Below are 11,071 nucleotides of genomic sequence, written 5' to 3'. Positions count from 1 at the left end.
CCTCCCGACCTCATTTTAAACCAGCTTTTTTTTTTTTTTGGTTCTTTTTTTCGGAGCTGGGGACCGAACCCAGGGCCTTGCGCTTCCTAGGCAAGCACTCTACCACTGAGCTAAATCCCCAACCCCTTAAACCAGCTTTATGATCTATAGTAAGCTGTGATAAGCTAGTTTGCCAGTCCGGTAGTGTAGCCTTTATTCTCAGCACTCAGGAGGCAGAGGCAGGGAGATCTCTGTGAGTTCAAGGCCAACCCGGTCTAACTTAGTAAGTTGAAGATCTGTCTCTAGAACAAGAGCAAAGACTAGCCTGGTTTTCCAGGACACAGAGCCTGAGTCCAAGCCTGTGTGATAAGGCTCCATCTTCAGGCAAAGGGTGGCGGGAGGCAACAGGGAGGGGAGGAGGGAAGCAGATGGAAAGTGTGAACAATGTGTGTGCACACCTGCTGATCTCCGTATACTCAAGGTGCACACTCAAGGCGGTCCATCTCTCCTCCCACCGTCCTGTCCTCTTTGCATTTTTAATCTTTGTTTTTTAAGGCTTTTTGTTTACATTTATTATTGTAGGGGGTGATGTGCATGCATGCGTGTGTGTGTGTGTGTGTGTGTGTGTGTGTGCGTGCGTGCATGCATAGACACACACAGACACGTACACACATATATGCACAGGGAGTGAAAGAGAAACAGAGGCAGAGACACAGAGACAGGAGGTCAGAGGTCAATTTACGGAGGCAATTCTCTCTTCCCACCACATGGGTGCTGGGAATCGAACTCGGGGCCTTAGACTCAGCAACAAGCACTTTAGCTGCTGAAGCTTCTCATCAGCCCCACATGCCAAAGCCCTTCACCAGCCTCCTTAATGTTGCACAGAGCCTGCTCCCTGTTTAACTGGAGAAAGGGAGAAACCACAACCCATGGGGCTATGTGAAGGCAAGGGATGGGTGGGAAACACCTTAGACAATCCTGCATGCAGGGCACCAGAGCCAGGATCCTTCTACATGGCAGTTAGTCTTGCTGTGGACAAGAAGGTCATGCCTCAGGAAGCTGCGAATGTAAAGATAGGGTGACATTTTTTTTCTCTCTAGTAACTGCGGTTGTCTTTAGGATTGATTTCAGCCGCATGTGACTGGCAACTCGAATATCAATGGCTCAACTGTTGGAAAATTCAGAAAAGGGCTGGAGATACAGCTCTGTTGACAGTGCTTACACACAAGGCCCTGGGTTCGATCCCCAGCACTGCGTAAACAAGCACAGTGGTCGTGCCTATTATTCCAGCCCTTGAGAGGTACAGACAGGAAGATCAGATGTTCAAGGCCAGCCTGGGCTACATGAGACTTTCTCTTAGAATAAGAAAAGAGGAACTGGGGGTTGGGGATTTAGCTCAGTGGTAGAGCGCTTGCCTAGGAAGCGCAAGGCCCTGGGTTTGGTCCTCAGCTCCAAAAAAAAAAAAAGAAAAAGAAAAAAGAAAAGAAAAGAGGAGCTGGGATGATGGCTCCCAGCTAGGTTTGCAGGACGACCCACGCGTTTGTAATCCTAGCACTGTGGGTTGCAGGCATGGGCAGAGATTTCTGTGTCCTTGGAGTTCAATAGCCCAGCCACTGCAGTGGATCAGTGAGCTCTGGGTTCAGCTGAGAGACTTACCTCAAAAGATAAGATGAAGGGAAATAGCAGAAGATACCCGAGGTCAACTTCTGGCCTCCACAGTGCAGGCACACACATGTGCACATGTACATGCACTGCACAGACACATAGATAGAGAGAAAAAAAATAGGAAAAGTTTATTCTCACCTCCGTCTGGAGAGGCCTTCAGGCTTGAGTCATCTAGTAGCTGATATCTTGTGGCTGTGTCATCCCTCTAATGTGGTTCCCATCCCCATGGTACAGAATGGAAGCTGTGTATTAGACACTCACCCCTGTCCCATGCTGCAGAGTGCTGGGAGTGCAGGTGTCTCAGTAGGACCACACAGCATATCTTGCCAATGGCCACAGCTACCATGGGTAAAGCAACTGTGCTCTGGCCGCTCATGGAGGTTGAGTGAATCGCATGGAAGATGGGTGTGTTAGTCAGCTTCTCCTTGCTTTACAAATGCCTGTGGGATCAACCTAAAGGTGGGCCTTAACTACCTTTCCATTGCTGTGAAGTCACCATTGTAGGCATAGATATTTTTGCAACCTCCTTTTAATATGGGGTCAACCTCTCCTCTAGCCCACCACCCAGCAGAGGTCGTGGAAGAGAAAAGTTATTAGGATGTGAGGGAAGTGGACCTGTTCAGCAATAGTTCTTTGGGGGCGAGCTCAATCTTCTTTGGCAGTGGCTCAGTCCCATGGCAAACATCAAATACAACTCAGTAACTTTAGATCCGTCCTCTAGGCAGCCAGACACCACACATGAACTGGCAGCTACAGACCAGTGCTCTTTGGAGGCAGGCAGACACTAGGCATGAACCAGCAGTTGCCATTCAATCCTGAGGAAACCGAAAGACTTGAGGTAACACCACTGAAGCAGTAAGTTGCCGCAGGAACCTCACAAGCAGTTCTTTGGCGAGTTTCTATCAATGGCACTAGTGAGCTCAACGAGACTACGTAAGGCGAACCAATACACACGTGATTATAAATGAAGAACGGCGAGGTGGAGCAAACCAAGGCTCAGTGCTTGTCTCCCACTGTCTGTGGGCTCATACTTATACTCCGTCACCAAGAGTCCTTTCGAGTGTCCGCTATATCAAAACATCCTTTCACCTGTGTGCCCCAGCAAAACATCATTTGACGTAATGGACTTTCCAAACGAACTGGAAGTTTCCGCTTCACACCATGGTCAAGGCAACTTGGAGGAAAAGTACATTTGGTGCCTACAGTTCAGAGGGTGAGTCCATGACCATCACGGTGGGAAGCATGGCCTCAGGTAGCGAAGGCGCTGAAGCGGTAGCTGAGAATTTACATCCTGACTTGATCCACAAGCACCGGACAGGGAGAGCTCAAAGCCCGCCACTCCCAGTGATACAGTTCCTCCAACAGGGCCACGCCTCTTGATCCTCGCCAAACACTTCCACCATCTGAAGACCAAGAGTTCAAACACATGAGCCTATGGGGCTGTTGTCATTCAAACCATCACAAGGTTGGGGCATTTATTTTCACTCATACTCTCAGAAGTGTCAGCCTCTGTTCTGTCTCTAGCTGGTGGGCTCCTCCATTGCCGTGACCTGAACGGCATTGTGGGAGAGACCATGTGATAGGGCACAGCGGTTCAGTTCATGGCGAATAAGTGGCAGAGAGATGGGAGGAGGGGCAGGGCACAGACGTTCCTCAGAGGCACAGCCCCAGTGACCTACTTCCTCCAGTGAGGCCCCGCCTCCTCACATTTCCATCCCTCCTAGAAATATCACCAATCAATAGGTTAGTAGCACCATCAATAGTCTATTGATGGAGTCAGAGCCCTCAGGATCCCATCGCGTTCCAAAAGCTACCTCTGTGATCACTATTTGTCAGGGGACCGTGCCTTCCGTATGTGAACTCTTGGGAGAACGGATACTTCAACCATAGTAACTAGTACAGTTTGCAACAGCAGCAAGCAAGTGAGTGGCTTTTGCCTAGGTTCTAATGGTCAGGGGTTGTGCCAGCTGTGGCAGCTGGCTCCCACAGCACTCAAGGCCTTCTGGTTGGGTTTTGGTGACAGAAGTCAGAAGGAAGCACGCCAAGAGCCCGCTCCCTCAGATGGGGCACACCAAGGGTCTGGGCAGGGGACAGAAACATGAGGGTATACCTGCCGTGTGTTGGGTATTCTCCCAGGTGCCAGTGTATGCAGTGCGTAAACCTGACACTAGGAATGGCACACACCGTGTCCTCCCACAAGGGGCAAGGATTGAAGAAACCAAGGAGTGGAGATGAAGGAGTTGAACTGGAGGGACACTGAGACTCCAAGAATTTCCTGGCCTGTTCATGGGCTCCTGGAGCTCCTTCAGGTGGTCCCAAAACAACCCAAGGGGTTGAGGCCGATCCCGGGAAGGCCTCGTAGATGGTCCCATGAAGAAATCTGGCTATGAGGTGCAGATCTGAATTTCTGTTCTCCCGAGAGAAGGAGACCACAGGAGCCTCCGGCGTCCCAGCTCAGCGGTCAGCTCTGAATTTCAGAGGCCTCCAACCGACCGACTTCAGCTTTCCCAAGCAAGCCCAGTTCCTGTCAGCCTTGCCACAGCCCCACTGTGTGAGTGAGGATGAGCAGCATGAGCGTGACTGAAAAGCCAGTAAAATGGCACCATTCTGTCTGTCCACATTAAAGCTCCTTTTCCCCTGGAGCTCAATCCTTCCCCCACCCACGAGTCTTCCTTCCTGGACTTTACTATGCCGCTCCCACCGCAGACCAGGGAAACATGCCTCGGGTTTCCTAGACTGACAGTAGCTTTTCTTCTGTGCCAACCCCTAGTCTCTACCATGGCATAGCACAAAAGGCTGCAAAAAGACAGCCAGGAAGCCACAGGCCAGCAGTTTAAGAGCCCTTGCTTCAGGTCGTCCAGGCTTGCTGGGCTGAAGAATGGACCTTCTATGTAGGGTGTGGGGGTGTGCATGCACCTCTGTGTGTGTGTGTGTGTGTGTGTGTGTGTGTGTGTTGTGTGTGCGCGCGCGCGCACGTGGGGAAATAGTGTCATTGTAGGTGCTGTGTTGTTCATAGTTGTTTGCTTAAACTGTCTACTCTGTTTCTGGAGACTGAGGGAAGATTCCGGATATGCGTGTGAGGAGATGACCATCACCATCTGAGGAGAGAGCGTAGCTGGGAGCCTGGGCTGGATCTGGAGGAAAAAATCTCCCAATGGATAGGAGCCTATGGAACCATTTTCATTCAAACCATATTGTGACCAGCCACAAAGCGCTTGACATATTGGTCCTTCAATGCCATGCCGTTCCCATTCCCGGTCACTGAAGGACCCTAGGGGCTTTCAACAGCCTTATACCCACCCACCTCAGGCCAAGGCTAGGCCAGGTTCCATTCTCCACCCACAGGAACATTCTTGAGTAGAAAATTTTCAGAATGTACTGACTGATGCTTGCTAACCAACAGACTTAAAGGTCAATATGCTTAGCCAATAAATTTGAACTGTCACCTTGCTGAGGTAACGTGGGCCCCTAAAAAGTATAAAAACTGACTGTAATAGCCATTCAGGGTCACCTTCTCGTCACTCTCCTTGAAGGACTAATTGAAAGTTGACCCCAAGACCGGAAAAATAAACCTCCTGCTTTTGCATTGATCTGCATCCCGGTGTCTCACTTGGGGGCATCTTGAAGTAAGTACCAAGGGTCAGGGTCTTACACCACACATGCAGGACAATGTATTCAGGGCTCCTACAGTGTTTGAGGTATTTGTCTCAGCCCCGTCTGGTACCCTGATGATGGCGGGAGAGGCCATCCTACTGAAGTGATATGTTCACCCTACCCAGTGTGACAGCTAGACAAAAATCTCCACGTGCTTGGAAGCCTTGGCACAAGCATCTCTCCCTGGCAGAAAGGATTCTTCAAGGATTGAGTAAACCTACTGTCTAGGGCTGTGGCCAGACGAGGGCTCGCATTGTCCTGGTCTGGTCTCCTACAGCCTTTCTGACTACAATTTCCTAAAGAAACGGTGAGGCCCAGCAAGGTGGGCACAGGCCTGTCTGGCCTTCTGCCTCCTCCTCGAGTATGTGCTGTGGCAGATGTGTGCTGCCTCCTCTCCTGCTCCTTCACTGGGCCCAGGAGCAGCAGCAGCAGGAGTAGCAAATGACTGTTAAACAGCTGCTCCGTCAGTCAGAGAAGAGACAGCCCAGCTCTCGGAACCCTACAGGGCCATGTGTCAAACAAACCAGGCTGCCTGCAAGTATCTTGCCCCCACTGAGAGCAAACTAAAGATGACTCCATGAAACCATGAAACGGGCAGCTGGGGCATGGACTTGGAGAAGTCACTTGGCCATCATATTGAGTCTAATTAATAATCACTCTGGTTGCCTTTCCCTCTGGAAGGTGGCAAGTGTATATTGGTCCAGAAAATGTCTCCTAAAATGGGGTTTTGCTGCTATGACAAACGGACGTACCCTTTTTCATCAAGCCCCTCAACACCACGTAGACTGGGAAGCCCGGGTTTGTAGTTTCTCCTGATGAGCTTTATGGTTTCAAAAGCCTCCTGCCAATTAAAAGAAAAAAGATTTATTTATTTATAAGAACATTATAGCTGTCTTCAGACACACCAGAAGAGGGCATCAGATCTCATTACAGATGGTTGTGAGCCACCATGTTGTCGCTGGGATTTGAACTCAGGACCTCTGGAAGAGCAGTCAGTACTCTTAACCACTGAGCTATCTCTCCAGCCCCGCCTCCTGTCAATTGAGCAATTTTGATCCAGTTATTAATATTTCTAAGTATGTGAGTGTTTGGCCTGTGTGCAAGTCTGTGTGTACCATATGCATGCCTGGTTTCCTCAGAGGCAAAAAAAAAGTTGTCAAGTCCCTGGGATGGTAGTTACATATGGTTCTGAGCCACCATGTGGTGCTGGGAATCAAACCCAGGTCCTCTACGCAAGCAGTCAATGCTTTACCCGCTGAGCCACCTCTCCGGCCATTTGAGCAACTTTACGCTTATTTGCTGCCTATACTCACTCACTGTTCACCTGCTCACATTCTGTCACACGGGCTGTTTATATTGGGAAGCCTTTTAAACCATAAAAAAAATATAATTTACAGACACTCGTTCTCAGATGGGCATTTGGAAAACATCCTTTCCAAGTTTGTGGCTTCTCTTTTGACTTTCTTAGCAGTGTCTTTTACAGATAATGGAAGTTTTACATTGGGAGATATGGGATCTATTAAATTTTTTTTTGGCTTATACTTTTTTTTTTCCTATCCAAGAAGTATTTGTCTAATCCAAGTCTGTAACTATTTTGCCTTCCCGTCTTAGTTAGAGATGGTTTTATATTTTTGTATTTTTGTCTGTAATACATTCAGTTGGTTTTTGTATATAGGCTTTTAAAATATTTTATTGATTGATTGGTTAATTGCATATTAGGTACTGTGGTGGTTAATCCTGTCACTTGGTTCTAGAATTAACTAACCTCTGGGCAGGTCTTTGATGGTATTGCCTGGTAGGACAGACAAGTGGTAATGACCCTTCCCTAGTCGGCAGTGGTAGACCAGTTAGCCTCTGCTCCTTGCTGGTGAGGGCCTCTACCCTGCAGTGGAACTGCTGCCGTCATTAAGTCACGGACCAGGAATGGTTTGGATGAAAGGACAAACATATGGAAGGCTGGAAGGGTATGGAACATCCATTCAAATGCTCGGTCGTTGTTTTTGTTAACGATGTCAAAGGGATTTCAACAACTGGGGCCAGACCAGTCTTAGAGTCCTGCAGAGGACAGAACTGATAGAATGAATGTCGAGAGAATATCTTATATATTGTATGGATGCATCACCTGTCAATTAAAAAAGACTATGGCCTTTAGGAAAGGCTAGAATATAAGGCGGGACATCCTGGAAGCAGTAAGAATTCTGGGATAGATCCAGGTATGAGTGATGTGACAAGACAGAGGAACATAACCGGCTGTGTGGCAGAATGTAGATTAGAATAAACGGGTTTTTTAAATTATGGTCTAGTCAGAGAAGAGCCTAGCTATTGGCCAAGGTATTTGTAAATATATTTTGGGTCTGATTCTTATTTCTGGGAGCACAGGGCTGGAAAGAAGAAGCAGGACCAAACTTGTACAAATGAATATCTACTAGAAGGGGCTTTATCAGATTGGCTTAAATGATACAGGGTTGGTAGTCCAGCAATGGTTGTCTGCACACAGAGGGGCTAAGAGCCCAGGAGTTGCTCAGACCATGAGTCCGGATACCGCAAAAGTCCTGATTTGGTTCTGAAGTCTGGGAATATTTCTGAGGAGCCGCAGGTCGTCAGACTATCTTAGGAGGCTAAAGGAGTTGGTGTCAGCAAAAGGTGGCACATACAGGCTGTTGTGAGGTTGGAATGGCTTAGATTCTGAAGGACCTTAGGGGCTTTCACCAGCCTTATACCCACCGGCCGTGGAGCAAGGCTAGGCCAGCTTCCAGCTTCCCACCCTGGGTCGAGGCTAGGCCAAGTTCCATTCTCCACCCACAAGAACATTCTTGAGTAGAAAATTCTCAGAATGTACTGACTGATGCTTGCTAGCCAATAGATTTAAAGGTCAATATGCTTAGACAATAAGTTTGAACTGTAACCTTGCTGAGGTAACCTGTACCCCTGAAAAGTATAAAAAACTGCCTGTAATAGCCATTCAGGGTCACCTTCTGGTCACTCACCTTGAGGGACTAATTGAAGGTCAACCCTAATGGGCCAGAAAATAAATCTCTTGCTTTTGCATTGATCTGTACCTCAGTGTCTCACTGGGGGGTGTCTTGAAGTGAGTACCATTGACCGAGGGTCAGGGGTCTTACAATTCTAACAGTAGTTTGGGGAGAACTGAGAGTTTTGCAACATTGGTCTCTGCTCCATGAACATGGTACACCTCTCTGTTCAGTTTGTCTTAAATTTCTTTCCTCAATGTTTCCTCTTTTTTTTAAAAAAAAGATTTATTTATTTACTATATATAAGTACACTGCAGCTGTCTTCAGGCACGTCAGAAAAGGGCTTCAGATTTCATTACAGACGGTTGAGCCACCATGGGCTTGCTGGGATTTGAACTCAGGACCTCTGGAAGAGCAGTCCAGTGCTCTTAACTGCTGAGCCACCTCTCCAGCCCTCATCAATGCTTTTTAATTTTGCAGAGCTCTGGCATAGTTTTTAGATTTATTTTGAAGTGCTTTTTTTTTTTTTTTTCCTTTTCTTTTTTTCAGAGCTGGGGACCGAACCCAGGGCCTTGCGCTTGCTAGACAAGCACTCTACCACTGAGCTAAATCCCCAACCCCCCCCCCCCTTTTTTTTTAAAGCTCTGATTGCTTTAGACAAAACAGATTGATTTTTGCATCCACATTGGGCCAGGACAGGGAAGTAGGCTCAGGTATCTTGGTCATCCTGATCAGCCCCTAGAAACAGTGATCAGCGGACTTTGTTTATTGCTTGCTTGCTCCTTGACTATTCGTGTTTATTGTCTTGCTCATTCCTTAACCCAGAACTGACTTTATTTGCATGTAATTAAAATGGTATAAAAGCAGACTGGAAAAAAAGCAAACCTGTCTCAGCCTCAGAGCTGGCCGGGGCATGCTACAGTGTTGGTCTAATTGTGTTTTTCCTTTTTAATCCTCGAACCCTCCCTTGAGAACATGTTGACTGACTGAGCTGGTTTGATCACATGACCCGCATAGTCCCTAAAACAGTACAGGGTTTTATTTGACAGATTATATTAAGAGACACTAGGAAACCATTCAGGCTAATACATGCATGGAACCCTGTGTGGTACCCATCCCACCCCCACTGGGCTGTGGCTATTTACTGCATGTCCAGCTGCTGGCCAAAGCAGACACTGTCCAGCCAGGACTTTGGCCATGAGGCACACCCGTCTGTGCTCTGTCCATACTGCATAATAATGAAGACTGGGGTCTGCATGCCACTCTCTGAAGGGACATTTTCTTAGGAACATTTCCTGCTATACCTATACTTTCAACTTGAAAATTACGTTGACAAGACGGAGGCTGACTCTAGTGGGGTGCATCCTGTGATCTCCTCCCGTGACAGCTGACTTCATCTGGGTGAGATAGCATCTGCTGGATTGCTCTCTTGTAAAGTTATTACTTTCCAAAGAATTCATAGAGAATCCGCTTTAAGATCTCTCGTGTCTAGTTCAATGTCAGATCATTGCCCTGACACAGCTCCTCCTAAACTTATTCTGTGGTAAGGAAGAGCTTTCTCTCCTCTTTTTGGATCAGTGTGGAGACACGAGGGGAAAATCAAAGTTAGCTCACAGAAAATGCACCGCACAGGGTGTCGTACCGTTGCTTAATGTGGCTTGGGATACCAGCTCTGAGATTCCTGGAGATATAAATAAAATGTGGAATCTAGTGTCTCTAGCCACCACCCACTCTCCTAAAGTCGAATCACCACATGAAAGAACACACAACACAATAACCTCTGATCCAATTGATAAGATATAATTGCCCACCTAAGCATACAAGGCCCGGTACCATCCATCCCTTAAGAACATTCATAACAACCTGTAAATACAGAGTGGAATCTTAACGTCAGCCTCCATGTTCTCTCTGCCACGGCTTCTCTCCTAGTCTCCTCCTGTCTCTTCCCCCTCCCTCAAACTTTTCTCCCGCCCATCCTTCCTTCTCGCCCAATGACAGGCCTCGTTCTATCCTGTACCGGCCTTCACCTGTATTTTATGAATTAAATGGGGAGAAGGTTCTGGTGAAATCACGTGAGTCCTGAGTATGTGACTGGGCAGCCGTCCTTGGGGCTGGCCTTGGTCTGTGATTTTGCCTTCTTAACCTTCTCCTCACACTGGGACAGTCCAAGCCCATTTTTTTTTTTTTTTTTAAAGACAGAGCCGAGTGGTGGTGGTGCACGCCTTTAATTCCAGCACTTGGGAGGCAGAGGCAGTCGGATCTTTATGAGTTCAAGGCCAGCCTGGTTGGTGTACAGAGCAAGTTCCAGGACAGCTCAAAACAGATGGACCATATTGCCCTCAAGTTAAAGAGAAAGATAAATAAATCAGAAACATCTGCTAATGGACAAGCCTGGTTGGTCTTTTAAAAAACTATCTTTATTTTTGTGATGTGTATGTGTTGGGGGTTGGGGGTGGGGGATAAGAGGATAACTTTGAAGAGCCAGTTCTGGTTCCACCTTTGTGGGGTTCTGGGATTTGATCTCAGGTTTTTAGGCTTGCAGTGCAAGTTCTTTTACCCACCGAACCATCTTGCTGGCTTTGAGCTGGTCCTGAGGGACTATGGAAGGACAACAGGAAGGAACATCAATTTTATCCACCCATAATTCTGCTGCCAGTATCCGTCATCATTACCCTATACCTTCACCAGATTCCATGCTGCTTTATTTATAAAGGACCAATTTCTCCTTTTTTAAATTTATTTATTTATATTATGTATGTGAGTATATTTTGTTTTAAATTTCTTTCTTCAATTTTTAAAAA

This window comes from Rattus norvegicus, chromosome 6 (assembly GCF_036323735.1).
Source record: "Rattus norvegicus strain BN/NHsdMcwi chromosome 6, GRCr8, whole genome shotgun sequence".
Lineage (NCBI taxonomy): Eukaryota > Metazoa > Chordata > Mammalia > Rodentia > Muridae > Rattus > Rattus norvegicus.
The sequence above is the reverse complement of the archived record's forward strand: the minus strand, read 5'-3'. Positions refer to the sequence as shown.